This window comes from Myotis lucifugus, unplaced genomic scaffold (genome assembly GCF_000147115.1).
Source record: "Myotis lucifugus unplaced genomic scaffold, Myoluc2.0 scaffold_128, whole genome shotgun sequence".
Classification (NCBI taxonomy): Eukaryota; Metazoa; Chordata; class Mammalia; order Chiroptera; family Vespertilionidae; genus Myotis; species Myotis lucifugus.
Window position 1 is genome coordinate 608017 of NW_005871176.1, and position 10270 is coordinate 618286.

The 10270-nt window shown below is 51.1% G+C and overlaps 1 protein-coding gene and 1 pseudogene across 7 annotated transcripts in view; both read right to left on the reverse strand.

Moving 5' to 3' along the window:
• The window catches only part of TMCO4 (transmembrane and coiled-coil domains 4), a 65544-nt gene that overhangs the window by 13291 nt on the left and 41983 nt on the right, over nucleotides 1-10270 (reverse strand). The gene's annotated exons all lie outside the window — the stretch shown is intronic.
• LOC102424526 overlaps nucleotides 4162-10270 on the reverse strand; it is a 9246-nt pseudogene continuing 3137 nt past the window's right edge.

The window sequence follows — 10270 nt, forward strand, 5'->3', positions numbered from 1 at the left end:
CCGGGAGCTGACACCCGGCTGCCAGCGCTCATTCAACGTCCCTGGTGCAGAAGCGGATGCTCAGGGAGTGAAGGTGCCCTGTAGCGGGCCAGGTCATCTCCTGCTTGGTATTCACCACTGTGGGCACAGAACAGTCCTGCCCACGGCTGGAGCGAGTGTCCCAATACCTTCAGAGAGCTACCTAGCTCAGAGGGAGTGGCCTTGGCTGCACCAAACACTGTCGGGAAGCCCTGGCAGACGCTTGGTATTTCAAGTTTCGGTGTCCATGACGCCACAGCCGCTCTTTCCTACGTTCATATCAATCAACACTGAGTAGCACAACGATTCTGACAACATCATCCTGACATGGCCTCCCCAGTGCAAACAAATTACTCCTTAGATCAAAACAGCTTCACTTAAGTTACAGGCATGTGGATTTGAAACCCTAGCACACCAACACACAGCCCTGACCTAATGGTTCAGAGATATGTTAGGCCAGGGTGGTTCTAAGTGCTGTTCATGGCCCAGGGCTGCTCCTGTGGAAACAGGGAAGGAGCCTTTCTTCTATCTTGCTGCAGCCTGGAAACCAAGAGTTCTCAGGTAGCTGCAATTACCACATTCAGAGAAGCACCGCTCTTGACCAATGAGAGGTACCCACGCACCCTCATTCTGTCACTCTCCATCACCTTACTCCGCTGCATTTTTCTTCTTGTCATTTATCACTTGTTCATGTCTGTCTCCGCCTCTAACCTCCAGGTCTAATAAGGGCGAGTGCTCGAGCTGCCTTATCCACAGCTGCCTGGGCTTAGCACAGTACCTGGTGTATACTTGGTGCTTAATTAAAATTTGCATTAATGACCGACTGAATGAATGATCTGCCACGCCCTCAGGAAAGCCAGTAGATGTACTCTGCGACTGCAAAGCCCCGGTTCAATTCCCAGTCCCCCACACGTGGCCCTTTCTTACGATTCTGAGCTCCCACACGTCTCTGCAGGCTCAGTGTCACGGCTGGGGGATGGGCCCAGGAGGGGGCAGCTCCACCCAGCTTTGCCGCTCTGTTGCTGAGTGACCTCGGACAGCTGGCTTCCTCTCTCTGGGCTCCAGTTTCTAACCAGAGTCCAGCTAATCGTATTCTGTTTGGGCTTCCATGTCAGAGTTTGTCTGAGTCAAGGGTTCCAGGCTGAGAGAAGTTTGAGAACCCCTGCAGTACCAAGTTCTCTGAGTGCTCCTCTGGCTCTGACGTTGAAAAATTCCGGGGCACAGAATGCTGACTTCACCCCTTTTGCTTCCAGGAGGTGCTTATCTGGCAGAAGGATGTAAGACTTCAGTAAGTAAGCTGGCGGTTGGTGCTGAACAGAAGGCTGACTCAGACACCCCTTGATGTCAGGGCTATTTCAGGTGCTTACGTTGCAGCAAAGCTGTAGAGGACGAGATTTTATTCCAGCCCTTTCCCTGGCAGATGAGGAGACTGCGTCCCAGAGGGGCTGGGGGCCCAAGGCCACACAGGTAGAGGGAACAAAGCTGGGACCAGAACCCAGACTGCACAGAGAGCTGCCTGCTCCCCAGGGCCATGCTTTCTGCTGTTTGCAGTAACAGCACGAAGCACAGCGATTGCATGTGGGTTATCATTGCTCCCACAGCGCCAAACGGTTATTGACCCAGGGCCAAGGACTCAGCTCAGCAGCTCTCTCCGGGGGCCGCCCACTCAAGCCACCTGCTCTGCCCACAGAATCTCACAAAAGAGCTGGGACCTCTTTCCATCCCTGGGTGTTGACGCTTGGAGGGCTGGGACCCCTTGTGGCCAGAAGTGGCAATGCAGGATTCCTGACAGTTACCCAGGGCAGCAGCTTAGCATCCTGAAGTTGCCCGTGACCTTGAACTGAGACAAGGAGTTAAACCTCATTAGACAGTCCAGGGCACAGCCGAATCAAGTCAGGGCGGGCGGCGAGCTGGAAACACATTTACTCATCTCTGAAGCTGGCCGGCAATGGTCTTCCTCGACCTTTTCCTCTTTCATCCTCAGACTGTTGACACACTCAGGCGTGCTCTTCTTATGTTTTAGAGACATCGCAAACCTGCTTCCGTGATGTTACAAACGTAGGAGAAGCCATGTGACGGGCTCTCAGGAACACACAGGTGTTAGCTAAGGGAGGTCGGCGAGAATCACTTTAGACACAGGGTGGAGTTCTGTGGGGCAGCTCAGAGCTGTCACCCTTCCCTAACAGGATGGTCTGGGAGGGAAACTCAGGCTAGGAAATAGATGCTGGCCGCTGTAGTAGGTGAAGGAAGTGAAAAAATGTCAAAATTCATTGCTTGGTCCAAAACCTCATAAAAGCAGATTTCAGCCGTCCAGGTAAAAGGCAGAAGCTCCTTGCTCAGGTACCACCTTTAGTATGAAGCAGGCCCCTTCCATGGGCACAGACCATCCCTCCCATGACGAGAATTCATGCAGATGCCTCCGCTTTTCAAGACCAACAAAAGACACCAGATTTAACATTTCATGAGAGCTACTGTGAGACTTCACCGCCGTTTTGCTGCAGGAACAATGAATGTTTGCTGAAATGTGTTCACATTTATTCCAGCTGCTACCATCCACCTTGTGACTTTTGAAGGCATTAAAGCTTACTTTTACCCGTGAGAATTTTTTTTTTTTTTTTTACCCGTGAGAATTTGGATAAACCAGTTTCTATCTTGTCAAGTGCCCCATGCTTTCTGCGGCTCACACTGGAACCCTTTTACCACATGGCCCTTCTCAGCCTGGAGATTGCCTTAGCTTTTCAAAAAAAATTAAGAGCGGAGAACAAACACTGTCTTTGCAATAGCAAACTTCCATCTACTCTATAACCTTGGCCTTAAAAAAATTGTATATAAGTTGGGTTTTTATAAAACTAAATATTTTTTAAAAAAAATATATTTTTATTGATTTCAGAGAGGAAGGGGAGAGAGAGAGAGAGAGAGAGAGAGAGAGAGAGAGAGAGAGAGAGAAACATCAATGATGAGAGAGAATCATTGATTGGCTGCCTCCTGCACACCCCACACTGGGGATCAAGCCCACAACTTGACCAGGAATCGAACCGTGATCTCCTGGTTCATAGGTGGACACTCAACCACGAAGCCATGCCAGCTGGGCAAAACAAAATATTCTTAAAATATACCAAACAGGGCCGGGTCTATCTGAAAGCCCAAGGAGAACCCTTCTGTACAGGGAAGGCCCCCGCCACTGGGATAAGTGCTCCTGGCTTGCCTGTGGCGCTCTGTCTTTTCCATTCCGCAGGCTCTCGTAAAGCGAGGCAGGCCCGCCCCGGTGTTTCCAAACAGCCTCCTCTCGGCTGGGAAGGCCCCGCCACCCACTCCCGCATGCCTGTCACGTTGTCAATCATGAGATTCTCCTGGGCTGCGAAGACCAAAGGATCACAAGTTTGAGACGCGAGAGAGCCGGATTTTCTCCCTCCTGGCAGGGGGTCGTGTGTGCAGGGAGCGATAAGCAGCAAATGGAGGAGGAAATTATCTCCTGACGGCCGGTCCAGGAAACAGACCTTGAAGGAAATATGAATTGCATCCAGCACAAACAAGATCCATTCCAACACTCCTTCCCCCCACCCCCCCAGCATGATAAGCACATAGAGAGAAACCGCCAGAGGGAGAGGGGGGGAGACAGGGGGAAGGGAGACAGAGCTAAGGCAACAAGGACACTGCCCGTCTCCCCCTCGCCCCCCACACTGGGAAGAATTGCTTAAAGAACATCATTTGGATGTATTATTAGGATGTGAGGGAACGAGTAAGCCTTCATCTGCTCCTTGTGGTCGCCGTCTCTTTGATGTGGGCCATGCAAAGTGGTAAGGCTGGTACCAGCATCCCGGCACCCAGGAAATTAATCTGCACGCCTGACCCCTCCTCGCTCCCACTCGGGGGACGAAAGCTGGATGTGTCTGAGGACAAAACAGACTGAGAACTGGTGGATGGATGCCACGGAGGGAACTAAGTCACGTCAAACGTGGTGTCAGCCGTCAGGAGGATGAAAGAGCCGCTGCCCGGTGACAGCCTGTCCGCATGTCAGCCTGCACCAGTGACGCTCAGCACCGTTCTCAGCCCAGTGGGAGCTGAGGGACTCAGGTCAGCATGTGGAAACGTATCTGTGTGAGCTCGTTGACAAACTCTTTGCCTTGTTTTTTTGTTTGTTGGTTAGTTCATGTCTTTTATTAACCCAAATACAATGACTTGTCTTCTGGTCTGTTGAAGCAATAGGTTAGACAACATTTGCCACCATGTCTGTCAAGGTGGCTGGCCACAGAAACTCCAGCACCACATTCATCTGAGAGCACTCCTGCTCTCATCCACTTTGTAGTATTTCAGGAGCCAGCGTGACCTTCTTTCTCTTCTGCTTGTTCTTCTCGGGAGTGGTGTAGGACTTTTTCTTCCTTTTCTTAGCACTTCCACCAAGTCTTAATGCAAGATGAGGAGTGGACTCCTTTTGAGTGTTGTGGTCAAAGTACTGTACGCCCGTCTTCCAGTTGCTTGCCAGCAAAGATCAGTCTTTGCCGATCAGGAGGAATTCCTTCTTAGCCTGGATCCTGGCTTCTACATTTTCTATCGCATCCGCATCCGAGGGTTCAACCTCGAGAGTGATGGTCTTCCCCGTGAGGGTTTTCACGAAAATCTGCGTCTTGGCGGCGACTCGGAAAGCTCTGCCTTGGTTTTATCTTGCAAATGCCATGGGCAGTAATGCGGGCCTAAATCCATAGGGGCTAGGCAGGAAACTGGACAGAGTTCTTGCTGTAAAGGCTTTTATAAAACAAAACGAAACAAAACAAAACAAAAACAAAAGCAAAGTTCCGGAATTCTTTTTTTTTTTTTACGTTGTTCCCCCCCACCCCACCCCAATTTCCATCTATTGATCTTAAAGGGGGGAGGGGGGGGGAGTGGGGAAACATCGATCTGCCGCTCCACTCATTCATTCACTCACTGGCTGCCTCCTGCCTGTGCCCTGACCGGAGACCAAACCCACAACCTTGGTGCATTGGGACGACGCTCCAACCAACTGAGCTACCCAGCCAGGGCTGGAATTCCATTTATCTATTTCTTTTCATTTTTAAATCTGAGGATATGTTTACTGATTTTAGAGAGAGAGGAAGGGGGAGAGTGAGAGCGAGCACGAGAGCGAAACATAGACTGGTTGCCTCCTGTACGAGAGCCAACAGGGGATCAAACCTGCAACCTAGGTAAATGCCCTGACTGGGGATTGAACCTGCAACCTTTTTGGTGTACGGGACGATGCTCCAACTAACTGAGCCACCTGGCCAGGGCTGGAATTCTATTTCTTAACCCTCCTTCTTTATCATCATCATCATTATAGCTTGCTTCAGGATAGGTTAAGTGCTTTATACATAGATTATTATTATTTTTTGATTGATTTTAGAGAAAGGGAGGGAGAAAACGGAGAAACATTAATTTGTTGTTCTGCTTATTTATGCATTCAAAATTTCCTGTTCTTTTTTTAGTGCTTTGTTCTTTCCACTTATTTTCAATGCTTTAATTTATGTCTTTAATAACTGTAAACACTTCTTTTGAGGGGACCCCTTCAGACTGTTCTATGGAGGCTTGAGGGTCTAATCGAGATGTTTGTTGTTTCTGAGACTCTCTGTATGGTAGTTTTTTCCCGTGTGTGTGTGTGTGTGTGTGTGTGTGTGTTATTTTAAAAATATATATTTTTATTGATTTCAGAGAGGAAGAGAGAGGGAGGGAGAGAGATAGAAACATCATCTATAAGAGAGAATCATGGATTGGCCGCCTCCTGCACACCCCCTAGTGCGGATCGAGCCTGTGACCCAGACATGTGCCCTTGACCGGAATCGAACCCGGGACCCTTCGGTCTGCAGGTCAACACTCTATCCACTGAGCCAAACCAGCCAGGGCTCCCTTGTGTGTTTTAAAGTAAGTCTGGATTCTGAGCTTATCTTTAAAGCTGCTCACGTATTCACAGATGGGAACCTGGGTAGCCTGGATGGAGGACCTGTTTTCTCCAGAGTAAGCTGGTGTCCTTTTTTTGACATGGGATTCCGGGACCATGCAGGTAGTATTAATTTGAACCCTAATCCAGTGAGGCCTGGCCCTGGGTCTCTAAATTCCCAAGGGGACATTCCCACCCTAGGGGACATGCTTACTGCTCTGGCTTCTGTTCCCTCCTTGTTTCTCACCTCTGGTAATTTCCTTACTTTTGGGGAGCTCAGCCAAGCATTTAAAGGGATATTTGCTAGAGCTTACCTAGCACTTCTGGAGTATTTGTAATGGAAGAATTTTCAGGCAAATTAGTCCGTTATTGCCACTGCAGAAGCTTCTGGTTTAGCTCCATTATTTGTTAACCTCCCTTTATTTTTTAAGATACATTTTTATTGATGTTAGAGGGGAAGGAAAGAGAAATAGAAACATCAATGATGAGAGAGAATCACTGATTGGCTGCCTCCTGCACATCCCACACTGGGGATCGAGCCCATAACCCAGGCATGTGCCCTGACCGGGAATTGAACTGTGACTTCCTGGTTTGTAGGTCGATACTCAACCATTGAGCCACGCCAGCCAGGCTGTTAAATTCCCTTTTTAAATAAAAGGTTCAGGTCTCAGGCTCAGAGCATTTGGCAGGTGATAGCATTACGCTAGATCTCAATAGCATTGTTTCATTTTTTATTGTATAACTAGAGGCCTGGTGCACGAAATTCGTGCATGGGAGGGGGGGGTCCCTCAGCCCAGCCTGTACCCTCTTGCAATCCGGGACCCCTCGGGGGATGTCTGACTGCCAGTTTAGGCCCGATTCTGCAGGGATCCCTGTGGGATTGGGCCTAAACCAACAGTCGAGCATCCCTCTCACAATCCAGGACTGCTGGCTCCTAACCACTAGCCTGCCTGCCTGCCTGATCGCCCCTAACCACTCTGCCTGCCTGCCTGATAGCCCCTAACTACTCACCTGCCTGCCTGATGCTCCTAACTGCTTGCCTGCCTGCCTAATCGCCCCTAACCACTCTGCCTGCCTGCCTGATCACCCCTAACTGCTCACCTGCCTTCCTGATCACCCCTAGTCACCTCTACCTACTTGCCTGATCGCCTCTAACTGCCTCTGCCTCGGCCCCCACTGCCGTGGCTTCGTCCAGAAGAACATCTGGAATGATGTCCAGAAGGTCGTTTGGCTCTCTGGTCTAATTAGCATGTTATGCTTTTATTATTATAGATTCTTTTCATTCATGACAAGTAATACTGAATTTCCATTTGAGATAATGTTTCCTTGTAAAATAAATTTATGTAAGTCAAGATGATGAACTGATATAAAAATATTAACCAGGGACACCGATGGTAATAGACACCGTGAGGCTGTATGAGGGAGGCTGTAAACCCAGTGGTTACTGCCATCCTGCGAATGGCCACAGCATCCTGGTGCCCACAGCACCAGTCCGAGGGCAGCCAGTCTGAGACCAGTCACCTTCTGATGTTCCCCGGATCACAATGCCAGGTTTGCTTTCTGACAGCACAGCTACTTGAAAAGGTGGTCCTATTTCAACTGGCAATTTACTTAACCTGAGTGGGTCTACGTACAAAAATAAGATTTCCCTGTGGTGCTTCCTCCTACCCCATCCCAAGCTTTGCAACTGTTCATTCCAATTCATAAACAGACAGCCCAGCAGCGATTGCTGGTAGGAACAGTCAGGGTGTAGAGCGCAGATAATGCTGCTGGGAGTAGTAAGCCTGTACGATAAACACACCACCTCCTGGCATGAGCAGCCCTGCCACATACTGCGGAGTCCTGACGGCGGAGCCGGGCAGCAGCCCGCATCCCAGGATGTCCCTGTGAGCGTGCGTGTGTGTCCGCGGACCTCACTGGTCCTGAGACCAGGTCTCCAGTAGGGAAACTGGCCCTAGGACCATGCACTTGGTCACTGATTTTTCCTCCTCTCTGCCATTGATTTCTCCACCTGAGCCTGCCACCCGACAGGGGCCTCCCAGTGGTGGCTGGGACGTTGTAAAATTCTCAAAAACAACCTCATCCGAGTTCCCGTCCACCTTAAAAAAGAAGCCATGTGACTGTTTTTTAGTGTTTTGGTCATTTTAAAACACGGTGACTTGTCACTAAAAAGACCCAATTTTTATTTCATTGTCCTTTCTTATAAGAAATTTTTGGTCAGATCATTCCCTCCTGATTCTCATCGAGGAAAAGGAAAAGGTCACTCAAATAACAGCACATGTTGGGCAGCTGCTGCCCAAAAGCCCAGTCACGCTTAGCTGGGCAGCGCTTTTGCTCTGGTAACACTGAGCAGCGGTCCGATGCCAGCCCGATGCTGCCTGCCGTGGGAGCTGGGCCACAGTGCACCTGTCCACATCCTCCTCTGGGAAACGGCCCAGGCATCCCTGTGAGAGAGGGAAACCTTCCAGGGCTGCTGGGAAGGTTCCATGGGATGATTCCTAGAAACACCTGGCACAGCAGGTACCTGATAAACATCAGTTCTCTCTCCTCTTTGTACTTCTGGTGCCTCCTAAGTGTGAGCCAGAGGATATAAGTGGGTGGCACAGACAGTTCTCAGGAAGCAGGAGCAGCTGCTCAGTTTTGCACAAGCCCTCGATGGAAGGCCGTCAGTAGACCCGTCCCAGCCAGCACATGTCCCAAACCCACCTCGTGCTGGGCTTGGAAGAGCCTCTTCTTCTGTGTAGTGTGTGCCCTCCCTGAAAGTCACCACAAGGTGGCGCTGTGGCGACCACAAAAACTCCAGGTGTCTCTATGGCCAGGTATGGGAGCTTCCTGGAATGCCATTCCAGTTAGAGAGGGCTGGAGTGCCCTGCCAAGGGGTGGGCTAACCACACCCCAGATCGCCCACGGCTCCCTGGGGCCTCTGAGATGAGCCATGAGACTGGGACTGAACCTGGCTGTCCCTGCCTTTAACTAGCTGTGCAGCCAGGGCAAGCGGGGTAACCACTCAGCTATAACATGAAAGGGTCTTCCCGGGGCAGGGTAGAGACCTCTGGTGTGGGAGTCAGACAGGCCCGGGCCCACCCTCAGCTCTGTGGCGTACGGGCTGTGTGATGGCGAACAGATCCCCCGAGAGCTGAGCCTGCTCTCCTGAGAACCAGGGACCAGTGCCCCTCTCTCCCTGGCTGGCTGTGACGATAAATGCAGCCACTACATGTGAAGGGCTCGATGTGAAAGGCACTCAATCAGCTGGCTTCGTTTGGTGCAGTTTGATAAACCCTGTTATAGGGATCCAAGGTGGGGCCACACTGGGGGCTGGAGTCCCCAGACTTGGGGAAGTGGGGCGTGAGAGGAAAGGACTCCAGTGGGTAGGTGCAGTCACAGGCAGGGGATGGCTGCAGGACAGGGTAGGGACTGTGTTCAGAAGGGAGGTCCCCTTGTATCTGAAATCTCAGGTGGGGATGAAGTCTGGCTGACCTCTGCCCTCTGCCCCCTCTGTGCTCTGCACAGGTCCTGGCATAGAATAGGTGCTCAGCAGAAGTCGGCTGCTAATCTATACTAATAAAAAGGTAATATGCTAATGAGACCAGACATCTTCCGGACATCCATCTGGATGTCCTTCTGCACAAAGCCATGGTGGCGGGGGCCGAGGCAGAGGCGGTTAGGGGCGACCAGGCCAGCAGGGGAGGGCAGTTAGGGGTGATCAGGCCAGCAGGCAGAGGCAGTTAGGGGTGATCAGGCAGACAGGGGAGCAGTTAGGGGCAATCAGGCCAGCAGGGGAGCAGTTAGGGGCGATCAGGCCAGCAGGCAGAGGTGGTTAGGGGCTATCAGGCAGAGGCAGTTAGGGGTGATCAGGCAGGCAGGCAGGTGAGCAGTTAGGAGCCAGAGGTCCCAGATTGTGAGAGGGGATGTCCAACTGCATCAAACAGCAGTCAAACATCCCCCGAGGGGTCCCGGATTGGAGAGGGTGCAGGGCCAGGCTGAGGGGACTCCCTCCACCCACCGTGCACAAATTTCATGCACTGGGCCTTCTAGTGGATAAATAAATATAGCGAGTGAAAGTTAAAACTGAAGACTCAAGTCAGAGCCTGCATCCGTCTCTGCTTTTTGTCTGACCGATCAAGCCCCTATGTTCAGAGAACCCTGTTCATCTCCCCAACCTTTCCTTTCTCCCAACTTTCCTAGCAGAAACCTTGGCTCAGGTGGGCCGGACTTCCCAGACCATTCACCTTCCTGCCTCTGGGTCTTTGTTCTCGCCAAGCCTGGCCTCCAAGGACTCCTGCCTTCCTCACAGCCTCTCAAGGCTACTAGTTCTTCAAGGCCTACCCCACCCCCCCCGACCCC